This window comes from Rhinatrema bivittatum, unplaced genomic scaffold (assembly GCF_901001135.1).
Source record: "Rhinatrema bivittatum unplaced genomic scaffold, aRhiBiv1.1, whole genome shotgun sequence".
Classification (NCBI taxonomy): domain Eukaryota; kingdom Metazoa; phylum Chordata; class Amphibia; order Gymnophiona; family Rhinatrematidae; genus Rhinatrema; species Rhinatrema bivittatum.
The window spans coordinates 40,543-56,739 of NW_021821532.1; the positions used below are offsets into that span (position 1 = coordinate 40,543).

Below are 16,197 nucleotides of genomic sequence, written 5' to 3' on the forward strand. Positions count from 1 at the left end.
AGGTATGGGAATCGGGCTAGTCGCTTAATGTCCCATTTGATCAGGCCGAGGGGGGCGAAACAATCCGTGACAGGGAATAGAGATGCTCATGGTGTGCATCAGATTGGCCCAAGTGAGATTGAGGCCCGGTTTATTGAATACTACACCCAGTTATATGGCACTAAACCTATGGATACTAAGGTGGCTGAGACCCTATTTCAGGGGCTGCCCTGGCCGAGTATATCTCCGGAGGATTTGTTGGTTCTCAACCGTCCGATTACTACTCAGGAGATATACTCTGTGATTCAGAGCTTAAAACTTGGTAAAGCAGCGGGACAAGACAGGTTTAATTCTGAATATTATAAAATATTGAAGACTTCCGTTTTGGGACCCTTGCAGGCTTACTTTAATGGGTTATTGGATACTGTTCCTCTTTCTAAGGTGGCTAATCAGTCGGTTATTGTAGTTTTACCTAAGCCAGGGAGGGACCCCTTAGAGGTTGGCTCCTATCGCCCCATTTCTTTGCTCAATGTGGATATTAAGATTTTGGCTTCAGTGTTGGCAGCCCGGTTGCAGGGTCTCTTACCAACTATGATTCACGAGGACCAGACAGGGTTTGTGCGGGGACGTCAAGGGGTGCGTAATATCCGTAGGCTAATTGCAGCCCTTAGTTATCAAGCCCAGGCGGAAGCACTGATTTTGAATCTAGACGCCGAGAAAGCGTTTGACTCGCTGTCATGGGAGTACCTGTTCTGGGTATTAGAAAAATATGGCCTCTCTGGAGCATACCTGCAGTGGATAAGGGCGCTGTACTCTAATCCGAGCGCCACTATACTGCTTAATGGCAACCCCACGGAGGCTTTTTCTATACAGTGTGGGGTGCGGCAGGGTTGTCCCCTCTCTCCCCTGCTTTTTGTGTTGGCCTTAGAGCCAATGGCTATTCGGTTGAGAGGGGAAAAAACTTTTAGTGGCATCAGCGTGAGTGGACACCCTCTAAAAGTGGCGCTTTTTGCAGATGACATCTTGCTCTTTGTTGGCCGGCCGCATACCAGTGTGCCGATTATAGTCCATTTATTTGACCAATTTCGTAATGTAGCAGGCCTCCATATTAACTATGCTAAGTCTGAGGCTTTAGCTTTGCACGCACACTTGCCCGCAACTTGGGGGGGCCCTTTTCCTTTTCACTCGGCACCAGACAAGATTAAATATTTGGGGGTATGGGTCCCTAGAAACCTGACGCACTTATATGCTCTAAATATATCGCCCTGTTTAGCTAAGTTGAAGGCACAGTTAGCTACCTGGACCCCTCTTCCACTGTCTCTTTTTGGCCGATGTGCCCTGGTCAAAATGGTGATGGTACCAAAACTCCTTTACCTATTACATATGGTACCGTGCTGGCTGACGGGGAGTGATGTTCGCTGTCTGCGCTCTTGTATCCAGAAATTTCTTTGGAAGGGGGCCCGCGCGAGACTGGCTTACTCCATCTTGAAGTTACCAAGGGAGAGGGGGGCGCTCAATATGCCAGATTTCCGCTTATATAATGTGGCCTGCCAGCTTAGGTTTGTAGGGGAATGGATGACGGGCTCCTTTAAACTGTGTGCGGCGGGGATGCTGACCCGCATGACGGCCCCAAATTCTCCCTTGAGCATAATTCAGCTGAGTACTAGATTGCGCAGTGGAAAAATCTATCCCACTATCTTATTATATCCCTGTATAAGGGCTTGGAGGTGGTGGCGTAGGTTTAATCACTTGTCGGGGGTTCGGTCTTTACTGCTTCCTTTGGTACATAATTTGGACTTTATACCAGGGCGGGATAGTGGTGCTATTTTTCAATCTTGGGCAGATAAGGGGATTATATTTGCATATTATTTCTATGACCCTGCGAATGGACAGCTCCTGGACTTTACTACGCTGCAGGGTACATATCAACTACCGTCGAAGCAGTTTTATGCTTTTTTGCAGGCCCGACACTACTTGCAGTCCTTCGCCTGGACCTCGGAAGCGCTCACGGCGGAACTTAAGTTTGCGGATCTTTTTTTTGACACTGCTTTTCTTGCTAATACTATTTCTGGCTGGAAAAAGTTGGGACAGCGCCTTAGTAGCATGAGCCGAATGCTGCACATTGCTGATCGTTGGACTAAAGCTTTGGATTCACCTGTCTCGGAAGCTCAAATCGCCACTTCATTTACATCTTTGCATCGGCTGCTCTCTGATCTCAGTGCCCGAGAAGTGCAATTCAAAATCCTGCATTGGATATATTGTGACGATGTTCGCAGGTCTCAAATGCGGCTGGTTTCTTCGCCGCTATGCATAAAATGTAGAGTAGTGGATGGCACCTTGCCTCACCGTTTGTTCTCTTGTTCATCTCTTCAGACCTTTTGGGAGGACGTTTTGGCGCTGATTACTACTTGTACTGGACTCAAATTGTCTGCTGTAGGAGAGGTGCTGTTGGGCAGTTCTGTGCTCCCTTCTATCCCAGGAGGCAGATCACTGGCTAAATTTGAAAGAGTTGCCATATTGTTGGCATGTCGTACAATTTTGGCTGACTGGCTGACACCGCTGTCGCGCCCATCCTATCTTGCTTGGATTCACCGTATGGCCTCTTTGGCACAAATGGAACGTCTGGACTTTTTAGCTGGACATCGGAAACCGGACAAGGTTTACTGTCGGTGCTGGGACACTTGTGTTTTGCTTTTTCCTCAGGAAGTACAGGATGGACTACGCCTTAATGGCTACACCTTTGATTGGCTTGGTACGACTAGGGGGGTGGCGGTATAGGGTAGGTAATGAGTGTGGAATGTCTGTGGTGTGGCTGGGGTATGTTTGTGGGGGAAGTGGGGTTATATTCATAACACCATTATAAAAAGTGTAGGGGGGGCAGCGGTAGAGGTTCCCTATTGTATTATTTATTTATTTATTTATTTATTTATTTAAAAATGTTTATATACCGCCTTTACAATTCAAAAGAATTAATCAAAACGGTTTACAACCAAACATACATAATGAATAAACTTTAAAATAAAACAAATTAAAACTAACATTAAAATAATACACAATAAACATTCATGTCCTATGACTTTAAACAGTAAAATTGGATTGAATGTATAATATTATTTCTTATGGTATTATTGGAGTTATATTATTTGCTGTTTGGACTGTACTGTTTTGGTACTGCTGTTTGGTGCCACTGCTGTCTGCCTGTCCGGTATTAATAAAAAGTATTTTGACAAAAAAAAAAAGGAGACTAGCAAAATGCTCCGCTGCGATACATCATAACTCTCATTGCTTGACGGTATGCCAATCCGTCCCTTCTCTGCAGCCTGCCCGCTCCACAGTGTATGAACCTTTCTCCATACATTTGCAACTGTTGCTATGCCTATGATTTCCTTGGTTCTTTTGACTATAATTGCTTATAGAAATCATTCTGTTTGACAGAAATGAAACAAATAGGATTCCTTTAGTTCACGGGTCCCCTTCAGCTCATTTTGGACCCTAAGAGTTTGGAGTCAGAGATTAAAGCTTTTAAAAAACCTCTGAAAGCATGGCTGTTCGAACAGGCTTATATTGACTATCTTGAAAAAAAGGAACTAATTGGTTTAAAGAAACATTATTTTTATCTTTGTTTTATGTTCATTTATTAATAATTGATTAACAATTTTATTTTTTATCATATTTTACTGTACCTTTTAGATATTTCAGTTTGATTTTATGATTTTGTAACATGTAAACCGTTGTGATGTATATTATGAACGATGGTATACAAGAATTTTTAATAAATAAAATAAATAAATAAAAAAGAATCAAGTTGGCTCCACTGATTTCATTTTTATATTTTGTTTTCAATGAATGCACTTCTCTAGCTGAGATGCTTGTTCAATTAGTCGTCCTTTAGTCGGGCATCAAGGGTTCGACGGTTGCTCACAGACTAAAAGAAAGGGTCAGTTGGCTCCATAGTGTAGTGGGTATCACATCTGCTTTACAGGCAGAAGGGCCTGGGTTCAATCCCCAGTGGAGCCATTTTTAACTTGCTGCAGAAACAGGCATGAGTCTGAGTGCAAGGATAACTTAGAAACCGAAAAAGCAAGTTGAAGACCAATGGGTTCCATATATGTGCAGTGGAAACCCCACCTATCAGGTTTTCAGGATACCCACAATCTATATGCAAGGGATAGATTTACAGGCCCTTCCTTCTATGCTTGCTACTTGATCTCATGCAAATTCATAGCAGATATCGTCTTCCCCAGAAGAAGTGTGGGAATGGTTACTGGAGACGAAATAAGGAAGCTTTAGGTAAACTCCTAAGCCAACACCTTGTGTGGTAAAAAGAATTGACTCCCTCACAGGCTTTCTGCTTCGGATATATTTAAAAAAGGTTTTACTGTGAGTTTTTGCCTCTACAGCCAAATTCTTTTCAAATTCTCTCTTAGCCTGTCTTATCAATGTATTACATTTAACTTGCCAACATTTATGCTTTATCCTATTTTCTTCTGTTGGATCCTTCTTCCATTTTTTGAATGAAGATCTTTTGGCTAAAATAGCTTCTTTCACCTCCCCTTTTAACCACGCCAGTAATCGTTTTGCCTTCTTTCCACCTTTCTTAATGTGTGGAATACATCTGGACTGTGCTTCTAGAATGGTATTTTTTAACAATAACCACGCCTCTTGGACATTTTTTTACTTTTGTAGCTGCTCCTTTCAGTTTTTTTCTTACAATTTTTCTCATTTTATCAAAGTTTCCCTTTTGAAAGTTTAGCACGAGAGTCTTGGATTTGCACTCTGTTCCTCTTCTAGTCATTAAATCAAATTTGATCATATTATGATCATTATTGCCAAGCGGCCCCACCACCGTTACCTCTCTCACCAATTCCTGTGTTCCACTGAGAATTAGATCTAAAATTGCTCCCTCTCTCGTCGGTTCCTGAACCAATTGCTCCATAAAGCTATCATTTATTCCATCCAGGAATGTTATCTCTCTAGCGTGACCTGATGATACATTTACCCAGTCAATATTGGGGTAATTGAAGTCTCCCATTATTATTGCACTACCAATTTGGTTAGCTTCCTTAATTTCTCTTAGCATTTCACTGTCCGTCTCACCATCTTGACCAGGTGGATGGTAGTATACCCCTATCACTATAGTCTTCCCCGACACACAAGGGATTTCTACCCATAAAGATTCAATTTTGTATTTAGTCTCATGCAGGATGTTTATCCTGTTGGACTCTATGCCATCCCGGACATAAAGCGCCACACCTCCTCCCGAGTGCTCCTTTCTGTCATTGCGCTATAATTTGTACCCCGGTATAGCACTGTCCCATTGGTTATCCTCTTTCCACCAAGTCTCTGAGATGCCAATTAAGTCTGTCATCATTCACTCCTATACATTCTAATTCTCCCATCTTACTTCTTAGACTTTTTGCATTAGCATACAAACATTTCAAAGTTTGTTTTTTGTTTGTATTTTCTTTCTGCTGGTCATCCCCTGTGATGGACTGCAAGAAGATCACAACACCCCCGGTAACCAGGAATAGGGCACTGTGTGCAGGAAGATCACAACACTCCTGGTATCAAGGATAGGGCACTGTGTGCAGGAAGATCACAACACCCCTGGTATTAGGGATAGGGCACTGTGTGCAGGAAGATCACAACACCCCTGGTATCAGGGATAGGGCACTGTGTGCAGGAAGATCACAACAGTCCTGGTATTAATAGGGATAGGGCACTGTGTGCAGGAAGATCACAACACCCCTGGTGTCAGGGTTAGGGCACTGTGTGCAGGAGGATCACAACACCCCTGGTGTCAGGGTTAGGGCACTGTGTGCAGGAAGATCACAACACTCTTGGTTCTAATAGGGATAGGGCACTGTGTGCAAGAAGATCACAACACTCCTGGTATTAATAGGGATAGGGCACTGTGTGCAGGAAGATCACAACACTCCTGGTATTAATAGGGATAGGGCACTGTGTGCAGGAAGATCACAACACCCCTGGTGTCAGGGTTAGGGCACTGTGTGCAGGAAGATCACAATACTCCTGGTATTAATAGGGATAGGGCACTGTGTACAGGAAGATCACAACACCCCTGGTGTCAGGGTTAGGGCACTGTGTGCAGGAAGATCACAACACCCCTGGTATCAGGGTTAGGGCACAAGTTCTAGTCACATTGACTGATCACATTACTTTTTTTGTCAAGCTACCAACTGTTTCCATTTCCCATCCCCCATATGGATCTCTCTTCAGACGGCAGGGATCTAGAAGCATGGCTTGACAACCAACTTAACTTAAAAAAATTTATAAACACCACCACCAAGGACTGCTTCTATAAACTACAAGTCCTAAAAAAGCTAAAACCACTCCTACACTTCAATGACTTTCGCCTCGTTCTACAATCCATTATTTTTTCTAAACTCGATTACTGCAACGCAATCCTACTTGGCCTCCCCGCCAACGGCATCAAGCCTCTACAGATGGTACAAAACGCCGCAGCCAGAATCCTAACTAACACTAATAAAAGAGACCATATCACCCCCATCTTGAGCAACCTCCACTGGCTACCCATCAAACAGAGAATCCTATTTAAAACCTTAACCATTATTCATAAAGCAATTCACAACATCGCACCTATATCACTACAAACTCAACTTCGTCCACACTTATCCTCCAGACCCATCAGAAGCGCCTACAAAGGCACTTTAGTCGCAGCTCCAGCTAAATCAACACTAAGAAAAAGAGCACTCTCAACTGCGGGACCACACCAATGGAATGCTCTCCCACCAGACCTACGCCTAGAACCCAGTCTACCAGAATTCAAAAAAAAGTTAAAAACCTGGCTCTTCAGGCAAGCTTTCCAACTTCCAGAATGTAACTAGGCACCTTCTCTGACCTCTTTTTAGCTCCTTTCACTGTATCGTGTCACTAACACCATAGATACTTAATTTATACACTTACTTACGCGCAGTTTTATTTAACAATCATTATTCTTATACTATATAACTGTATAGTTATTTATTATTACTCCTTTGTACCCCTGAGAATAAATTGTTCCTAGTTTGTCCCCTTCTCACTGCAACTATCATGCACATGGTCTTAACCCAGTCAATCCACATAACTTGGATCATCTTTATCCAACTGTTAATTTGCAAAGTTTAATCTGCTAACTATATTCAGAACAAGAAGGCGTTTGGTGGTTCGGTGTCGCTATTCAAAGTTCCTTGTAAAAAGTTGAACCCACATATTGTTTCAAAATACGAAAAATGTTAAATGGTTTATTGTTACTGTTCAATGTTCCTTGTAATAAGCCCAGGTCGGACCGCTCCAACCAGGGTAACTTACTGTTTATTGTAAACCGGATTGATTTGTATTGTATACAGGAATTCTGGTATATAAAAATTAAAAATAAATAAATAAAATAAATATATTGTCAGTGGGAACCTTGGTAACATGAATAAATAAGAGGGCAGCCAATAGGAATACATATTCATTCCTAAACTGACCTTAACTGACCTGAAAAGTGTCAAATTGTATCATTTTCTGTTAGTGCACACTAACTCCCGGTTAGTGCGCACTAATCGGAAAAAACGATTTTTTAACGAAACAATCGTGCCAAACACGATTTTCTTCTCCTGCCATACGATTTCAATCGTTAAGACGATAGGGGACACGATTCACATCCCTAATTACCAATGCAAGATCTCGAGATTGAAAAAATGGCTGAAGTTGACAAATATGATGCAAATATCTAAATGAAGATTGGACTACAGTTGTAAATTAGTCATGCATTGTCAACTGGAAGTCTAGCTTTACTCCTTCTATGCCAAGTAATATTGTATCTGAAAGAATAGGAAAGACAGTAAATCTTTCTCTGGTTGGTTAAACTACAAAACTTTCAATTTGAGTAGATTTAGCTTTAATTTAGATCGGTTTAGCCAGGCTGCAATGGTAATCAAGCAGTTGCTCAGTCTGGAAATAACCAAGGCCTGATCTGATCCACATAGGTAATATTCAGAGAGAGTACTGAGAGCAGAACATGATTTTGCTGGTGATAGAAAAGGATATGAAAGTATTGCTTTGCTGGGAAATTTCTTGACTTAAAGCTTGGGGAAGAAGAGCGATTGTGGGGTAGATTAATATGCTATGCGTGTGTTTGATTTAAAAGAGAAAGCTAGGCTAATTTTCATTGTGTGTTTGACTTAAAAGAAGGGATACTTTGCTTTGAAAAGGTGTGAGAAAACTGTAGCAATTATCTGACTAGTATTGTTAGAAAGGGACAATAGCTGAGAGAGTCACACGGGCAAACTGATTACAGTGTGAATTATCAAAAGGGTTTGTTAGAAGCAATTTACTTTTGAAGCACAGATATATAGCAAGACAAGAACTAAGTTACCCTTCATCCTGAGGGAATACTGAGAGCAGAAGTTGATTTTGCAGGTGAATGATGAGGATTAGTAAGTATTGCTTTGTTGGGAAATTTTGTGACTTAAAGCTTGGGGGATAAGAGAGATTTTGGGATAAATTGGTATTCTGTGTGTTGATTTAAAAGGGAAAGATAGGTTAATTTTTAGTGACTTTTTTCCCTTCCATCCTCCTAAGCACATTCTTTGATTTATAAGATATTATTTCAATTAAAAAAACAAAAGGGACATTTTTCACAATAAAAATAAATTATGGATTGAGACAAAATAAGGTAAAAATATAGCTCTTTTCAATAGATTAGTGCTGTCCCCTTGCAGGTCATTGCAAAATCAACATAAAATACACAAAATAAATTTAAAGGACATTACATTAGATTTAGCACAATACTCCTTTAACAATCTTAATTAACTAACAACTTTATATGAAGATGCAGACAGCTATCCAGCAGTGAAATGGAGGTCTTCCAGTCTTTTGCATTGAGTGTCACATGGTGAGAAGCTGTATGTGTGAATTCACTGCAAAGAGCCCTTAGCTCTTGGAGAATGAGTCCAATCTCTGGAGGCTACTGCTGCAGACCTAGAGGAACTGAGATAGACAGAAAGGTATATAGGAGAGACCTTCATGGACATAGTAATAATATCCTGACTCCAGTCTTGGAGAAGCAAGTGTTGTGAGTCTTAGAGAAGCAAGATTACCAGGAAGGAGAGAATCACTTTGATATAGCAGGAAGTTATCCTGCAGCTAGCACCTGCTACCCAGGCAAAGCAGTTTTCTCTAGCACCGAGTGGTCTCCAAGGGCTTATGTCCAGGAGGAAGGGCTAGCATAGCCACTGTAGTTAGTAATTCATAGGGGTGTGCATTCGTTTGCAACGTATTGGCAATCCGCAACGTATAGGGCAGGAGTGCAGATCCAGCGACAGTCTTGTGGGCAGGATCATCAAATTCAGAATGAAAGACAGCAAGGAAGCCTGTCAAACCTTTGAGAATTGTATCATTACGCTCCTGGAGAGGTGAAGCCCAGGCCAGGGCTTTTCCATCTGAAAGAGACATAGTTTTGGACACTACGTCTGGGAAATGAGTAGGTTGCAGTGAAAAGTGCATACAGCACTGATGTAGAAAGCCCCTACATAATAGGGGGTCACCTGTAAATCGAGTAGGTGTAGGCAACGGTACGGAGAGTCATACAGGTATCACCTGAGGAGAGGGGATGGCCTTGTCAGGCATCGATGGAGAATTCAGCTGAGAATTTAGATGATTGAAAGCATTCTCCAAAGTCTCTAATGTCCTTTGTTGCTCAGCAAGACGTTGGGCCAGGCCAGGGATGGCCTGCAGGGCTGAGACCTGAGCTGGATCCTTGGAGTTAGCAATCTGTTATCATTTTGTAGGAATGTGAACCCTGGGCCGAGATGAGCGATGTCTTCACCCACAGGGAGGAGCCCTAAGAGCATCACCGTCAGTGGACGTGGTCTCAGCGACGTAGGACACAGCTGTAGTAGAGACGTTATTGAGAGGAAAGACAAAGCATAGCCTGCGGATTGGGGAATGTACATAAACACAGTTCTTGAGCAATAGGTTAGGCCCAGGGTGATACCGCTGGATTGAAGGTCCGGTAATGGCCCTCAGTGCGGGGTACACCAAGAGATTCCTACAGACAGGTGGAGGTTCCTCAGAAGTGCAGATCTGGTAGTGGCCCACAACGCGGGGTATGCCGAGGTTGACTGTACTGATGATGAAGGTGTTGATGAGGTCTGAGGTGTAGGAACCCGGATGTGGATCTTGTAGATGTGGCAATAGCTAGCAGCACAGGATATGGTGGAAGTAATGATTACTGAAGAGGAGCAGTAGTGGCCCGAGGCCCAGGGTACACCATAGTAAGCTTCAGTAAGGCTGGTATCGTAGAAGGTACTCACAAGAGGAAGTTCCAGGAGAAGTCCCAGGCAGGAAGGCCCTCTGAGGAGCGAATAGACAGGAATGTGGAAGGGCCCCTGAGGAGTGGGTACCCAGAGCGTCCAAACACCAAGAGGAACCACTGGAACTGGAGATCCAAGAATGGAGCGGATTCAGCAACGAGAGAAATCCTTGCTAACTCGTAGTAGCAGGTGGCCAGTCAGCTTAAGTACAGCAGTGCGTTGACATCATCGGGAGGGGATGCCTCTGAGGTTCTGTTGTGTCTGTCGCTGCTCGACACCCTCACTCCGCCCTCATTACCTCTGTGGCGACTCCCTCCGGGTCTGATGGATGGCTGGCTACCACGGCGTCTCCATGCCGTCTCCCTCCAGCGTACCCGGACCGGCTCGACACTGCAACTTCGCCATATTATCCTGATGCCTAGGGCGTGCGCATGCGCGCGTCCCGACTCTTGTACCAGCAAGGACGCGAACCTCAGGGGCGTCCCCCTGAGATGACGTCATCTGCTCCAATATTTAAAGGTCTTTGAAAATGCTAACAAACTGAGTTAGCAAGGGAAGGGATAAGGTTACGGGCAAGGTTTCCCTATCCAAGCTTCTCTGCCTCCTTGGACTTACCAGAGGTACCCGCTACTCGGGGGCCTCGCTCTTTTCTTTATTTTCAGATTACAGATAGGAACCGGTACTCGCTCCTCGAGGGCTCATGTTCCTGAACACTCTGAAGATTCTCTACTGCCTGGAAGCTATCACTGCTACAAACAAATGTGAGTTACCATCGCTCTCTCAGAGCTTTCTCTGGAACCAGGTACTCGCTCCTCAAGGGCTAATCCTTTCCAGCTCCTGAGCTTACTTGAGACCTTACGTGAGTTTTGTCATCTTGTTCTATTCATGAACTCTGCCTACTTGCCTACTCACTTTCTACAGTTTCTCAACAACTCAGCCATTCTGAGATCGTTGTTCCAGTACCTGAGGGACTACAGCCCTGCTGGGCATATCAGCTCACTACTGCCACCTCTGGTGGTTTCTAATAACCTGTTTAATAAAAGAACTAATGTGTGTCTGTCTCCATACTCCAGTCTAGCCAGTGTTCCCTTTTGGGGTATCCTCTCGAGAGCGAGGTCATCTGCCATCAGCCCAGGGATCCACCCACAACTATATCAGATTCATTACAGATTGCTACTCCTTAGCAAGATGATATCTGAGACACTACAAGATTGCTGGCTCTTCCCTCTCCAGGAGTCCGCTACACAGAGCTTTCTCTACAGATTGCTCCTCCTATCTGACTGCTCCTCCCATCAAGCATCTTCTCCATAACAGATTGCTACTCGAGCAGTCAGTCTATAACAGATTGCTAACTCCTGCAGCAGTCTATCTCACTAACAGATTGCTAACTCTGCAGTCTAACCTCCAACAGGTTCCTGCCATGATGTGTACAAAGGAGGCCCTTGCTTGCACGTGCCTAGGTGATTCCAGAAACAAGATGGCGGTCGGCAGCGACCACGCTGTCCCAGGAACACCAGGGAGGTTGGCAGTGGTTAGCAGAGGCCGCCATTCGCCCTAGGATTGACAGTCAGGGAAAAAGGAGGTGATCATGAGAGATCACAGCCATCTGCGACCTATGGGCATAACAAAAAGCACTGATGCACTGTGCACCTCCTATTTATGCAAGTGGCAGAGGTGATCAATGTTGTGTGTACGTTTGAAAATGCCAAGAAGTTATGTTGCTTAATGCCACCAATCTAAATATGCCATAGAAATGTTAAAAAGTATGTGCATTCTGAGCACTGTGTATAATGGCTCTAAAAAGAACAATTTAAAGACAAGCCAATTTAGCTGGATAAATTGATATTTGTCCATGTAAATGGCTTTGAAAATTGCTCTCTTTAGAAACATCATTTTTACAGCATGTTCTTTATTCAAGAATGGCTAGATTAAAACATTCAAATAACAGATGTCAAATTATGTGTAAATGCAATTTTCAATAGAAAAAAGAAATTCAAGGGGACAAGCTATGAAGCTGAAGACAAGAAGGTTGAGAGAGAACATGAGAAAATACTTCATTTGTGAGAGGGAGGTAGATGTCTGGAAAGCTAACCAAAACCATAACAGAATTGCTCTTTTTTGCAGTCAGCTTTGACGCATGGAGAAAGCTGGGGACTCAAACCCATGTTTTGTAAATGCGTGCTACAATGTAATCGCTGAGCCATCTTGAAATAGATGTATGTAGTGATTAATAGTTGCAAATTTAAATTAATTGTGTTGATTTCTAATAAATAATTTGGAAACCTTTATGATAAAATATAATGTGTTAGTAGTCATATGCTCAACTACAGTTGAGGGCAATAATGATCAAGGGTCTCACACTGTTTTAAAAAATAAACACATATATTCTTATCCTCTTTTCATGTACATTAGTGTAGGTTTTTTAAATCATTTTCTGATTTACAGTATAAGTATTAATTTCTTTTGGAGGCTTTTCCTGCAATTAATGACATTCATCTAAATCCTTTGACACCCTTCTCTGTAACTTCTTGACTAGTTGGTACATATGTCATCTTATAACGCTGCAAAAATACAGTATACCTGTTGCAGTGCTCTTGACCTTTGATTCTTTGATTATGTAAGAGTAAAATCTGGTATGATATTTACAGGAAAAACACTAACTGTTCTTAAATATATTAGTCTCTCTTGCTGTACCAAAATCAATTCCTTAGTTTTAGTATCATAATTGCAATCAATTCAAAGCAAAAGTAAATCAAATTATGTTGAAATAAAGACTGTAACATAGAATCATAGTATTACAATTCTGAATTGTTCAGTGTTCCCAGTATCATTGTGTTATAATCATTTGATTTTCTATTAGGGATATACATGAAAAACTGTTTGTTTTGGTTTGTTAATTCATTTCATTTGCATGCATAAAAATGTTGTTTTAATATGTTTAATTTGATAATATTTTAAAGTTTGTTAAATTGTGATGCATTAATGTTTATTTGCTGTGTGTGGCTAGATATTATGGGTGGGTGAATTTTCAAAGAATTACATATGTAAAAATTATCATATACACATGCATGTAGCCTGTACTTGCATAATCACTATTTTATAAAAGTTGAAGTTATGCTCTCACCCACATGATATCCAGCTATTTAGATAACCAATTAAGGCCTAGATTTATCATTTTGCCTGCAATAAAAAAGGGGCATGGTTAGGGTAATTCTCCAGATACCACATAGCTCTTTTATTGCAATGCATGTTAGATTTCTCATACCTGTAAGATTTTCACATCACAAACTGAGAAGTACCGAGAGAGAGAGAGAGAGAGAGAGAGAGAGAGACTCTTTATAAGGCTCTCATATAAGTAAACTATAGCATTGTAAGAGGGGCATGCATAGTCCGAAGTACGAACAGCACAAAGATGAAATTTGTACACCGTACTCTCGATCTAGCTTGATAGCAGCTAGGTAAAGAGTGCATCAAGCTAGGTCAAGAGTACATTGTACAAATCTCATGTTTTTATACCTTTCATCACTCCAAATCATATAAAATCTTCACGATGTCTACAGTGCTCTTTGTACCTCTGACTGTGCAAGTAAATCTGACCCCTAAAACCTACCCCACCACCAAACCCTTACCCTGATTCAGAATGGCCCCTCTTACAGTGGTATAAAAAAGTTGCCTAATATGTATGCCTCCCCAGAGTCTCTCTCTCCTCCCTCTCCCTGAAATGGGATTTGCAATAAATCGCAAATCCCATTATTGGGCATAATGACAGGAAAAAAGGTGTAGTTATTTCAGGCATTAAAACCCGTGATAGCATGTGTTACGCTATTGCATGCAATGTTAAGCACACCTCTTTTCCATAAATTCCTCCCATTTCACTAAATTTAAAAAAAATTGCATATGCATCTCGCAATGCGTTATTGGGTTGTAGTGGGCACCAGCGATAAGGCTCTAATGAGATTTGATGAATGCCCCCTTAGTGACTCATCCAGCTATCTAGTGAGTACTGAACATAGCCGGAATTCAGTGGTCGATAGATAGCCAGATAAATCCTACTTATCCAGCTATCTAGCATTAAACACACTTTGAATATTGGCCTCCTTGTGTAATTGCTATCAAATTTGTTTATTGTGGAGTATAATAGGGGTGTGCATTTGTTTCCTACATATTGGTAATCTGCAACGTATAGGGCCATATTTGTTGTATTCGTTGGGAAGCAAAACGTATCGTGATTCCCCACGAATACAACAAATCTTTGCCGGATTATTCGGCTGCCTAAAGGAGCAAATTTAAACAACCCCCCCACCCTCCTGACCCCCCCCCCCCCAAGACTTACCAAAACTCCCTGGTGGTTCAGCGGGGGGTCCGGGAGCCTTCTCTTGCACTCACGCCCTCGGCTGCCGGTATTCAAAATGGCGCCGATAGCCTTTGACCTTACTATGTCACAGGGGCTAATGGTGCCATTGGTCAGCCCCTGTCACATGGTAGGAGCAATGGATGGCACTGGCCGTGAGGGCAAAGACTATCGGCGCCATTTTGAATACTGGCTGCCGGTATTCAAAATGGCACCGATAGCCTTTGCCCTCACTATGTCACAGCGGCTACCGGTGCCATTGGTCGGCCCCTATGACATAGTAAGGGCAAAGGCTATCGGTGCCATTTTGAATACCGGCAGCCGACAGCCCGCGTGCAGAAGATCGCTCCAGGATCCCGCTTGACCACCAGGGACTTTTGGCAAGTCTTGGGGGGGTCAGGAGGGTGGGGGTTTATTCGTTAGTGATACGTTGTATTCGTGGAGGTTCGCCATACGTTTTGTGACCCACACGAAAACAACGAAAATGGCTATACATTGCGGATTGCCAATACGTTGTAAACGAATTCACACCCCTAGGAAATATGCATCCTTTTTTAGTCCTAAACTTAAGAGTTTTCTATTTAAGTTAGTGAAACTTGCAGGCAGCAGCTAAAGAAAGAACATACCAAAATACCAAAATAGATTATTTCAAAGGGCCACCAAGAGTGACATGATTAGTCAAAGCACTGAGACGGGTAAAGTAAACCAACTGGGTTATCAACACCTCAAGGCACTGTGAGAGGTGCAAAGAGCACCCCAAACTCCAAAATAGGGGCAAAGGACACCAGCAACAGTGCAGAGAGACCCCGATGTACCAAAAGAGGAGCAGAGTGGCATAAACACACCCAAGAGACCATTAGAGATGCAGCAAGTTTGTAAATCATTGTATTAGCACGGCAAGTCCTGTAGTCATTAAGTTCTGTAAAGGAATTCGAAAAGAGCTTTGAAGAAGCTGGAGCCAAGGCAAAACACCTATTATCCAAGGAGCCAATAGAGGCTTAGATCAGCAGGAGCACTGGCATTTAAAAACCCCAAAACACAGGTGGAGAGCAATAGCTAGAACCAGTTGCATCAGCACTCTAATGCTTATAGTGAGGGTTATGGGTAGCAAGGTATGGTTTTTTAGTCCTTAAAGTAATACACTGTCACCTAATAATTTGGACCACACATACATACTCTCTGACATAAAACAGAAAAAAACACACAGTGAGGAGGCAGATAAAAGTGAGGAAAGAATTATAACTAACAGGGTGCTATTCAGGCTGACTGTACTCGTGGGCTGCCCACTCTTTCCTCTTCTTTTGGTGCTCCTGTTCCTGCATGCTGTGTGCTTTGTAATTGTAGGTTAACAGGTGCAGCAACTGCTTAACTCCTACATCCTCCACTATCTGTAAAGGGCGAGTCATCCAGGGCAATCATTTTCCTGATGTACCATGTCACCTTAGGACAGTGAAGTGGTCAAATACCCCATCTGCTCCATGGTGGTTTGCCATTGATGTGGGGCTGGGTACCATGGGGTACTCATTCCCCAGGGTAGTAAAAGGC

General features: G+C 42.7%; 1 non-coding gene across 1 annotated transcript; it reads left to right on the forward strand.

The window, feature by feature from the left end:
- The first annotated feature begins 3,923 nt into the window (after positions 1–3,923).
- On the forward strand, positions 3,924–3,996 carry TRNAV-UAC. Its single transcript has one exon. It is a non-coding gene; the product is annotated as a tRNA-Val (tRNA).
- The last annotated feature ends 12,201 nt before the right edge of the window (positions 3,997–16,197 follow it).